The following is a 1,391-nucleotide window of genomic DNA, read 5'->3' as shown; positions in this document are numbered from 1 at the left end:
AGCCTTCCAAGTAGCTGGGGCTACATGAACATGCCACCACACCCACGCTGTCACACCCGGATAATTTTTTCTATTTTGTGTAGAGACGGGGGTTTCACTCTTGCTCAGGCTGGTCTTGAACTCCTGACCTCAAGCAATCCTCCCACTTCGGCCTCCTGGAGTGCTAGGATTACAGATGTGAACCACTGCTCCTGATCTTCTTTCATAAAATATAATTGCTTTAAGGTATTTTCAACCCTGAAGTCTAACACACATGATTACTTTGTGCAGTAATTGTAGAAAGGTAAATAGGAGAGAGGCCCATGGAAAGAGGCCAGGATACTTCACTGGTGTCAAAGGAGTCCTCAAGGAAGAAGCAGAATGTCCAAGAGGCATGGCTATCTATGCCATCCATCTATGAGTTTCAGACTTTGATCAGCAGGGGAGCATGAGGAGAATACTAAAGAGGGTTAAGAGACAAGTGAAACAGCATCCAAATGAGTAATGGAAATGAAGCAAACCCCACCTCTTTCACAAGTACAAGTGAAAAAGGAAACTTCTAAGGTGCAAGAGTAAAGGGTTTGGGGCAGGGTTTCTCATCCTTAGCTCTAATGCCATTTGGACTGATCATTCTGTGTTGCTTGAGTGGGGTGATTGGACTGTCTTGTGCACTGTGGGAAGTTTAGTGCCAATCCTGGCGTCTACCCACTAGATGCCGATAGAATGCTCTCCACCACTGCTTATGAAAAATGTCTTAAGCCATTGCCAAGTTCCCGTGGGATGCAAAATTGCCCCAGGTTGAGAACCACTGGATTTGTTATCTATTGCTGGATAACAAATTATCCCCCAAATTTAGTGGCTTAAAACAATAAACACTTATTATCTCACATTTATAGTTACTATGAGTGAACAATTTGAGAGTAATTTAGCCGGATGCTTCTGGGTCCAAGCTCTCTGATGAGGCTGTAGTCAAGATGCAATCATGTGAATGCTTGACTTAGGCTGAAGGATCCCCTTCTAAGATGTCTCACTCACATGGTGATTGTTACGAGGCCTCAGACCTTGCTGGTTCTTGGCAGGATTTCTCAGTCCCTTGCTGTGAGGGCCTCTTCATTGAGCTGCTTGATGTAACTTTGCAGCTGTGAATGATCTGAGAGTGGAGAGATCCACGATGTCTTTTTATGATCTTGGGAGTGACACGGTCATTTTTGCTATGCTGTTTCTATTAAAAACAAGTCACTAATTATAGCTAACATTCACATGGGGGAGAATTAACTTCCACTTTTTGATGGGAGGAGTATCAAAAAATTTGTGAGCATCTTTTAAAACTATTAGAGAAAGGTTTTTTTTAAATAAATGGACTGGGGAATACCATGAGCTATCACAAAATAAATAAATAAATAAATAAAAGT

This window comes from Propithecus coquereli, unplaced genomic scaffold (assembly GCF_000956105.1).
Source record: "Propithecus coquereli isolate 6110/MARCELLA unplaced genomic scaffold, Pcoq_1.0 Scaffold2, whole genome shotgun sequence".
Lineage (NCBI taxonomy): Eukaryota > Metazoa > Chordata > Mammalia > Primates > Indriidae > Propithecus > Propithecus coquereli.
Note: the sequence above shows the minus strand (reverse complement) of the source record.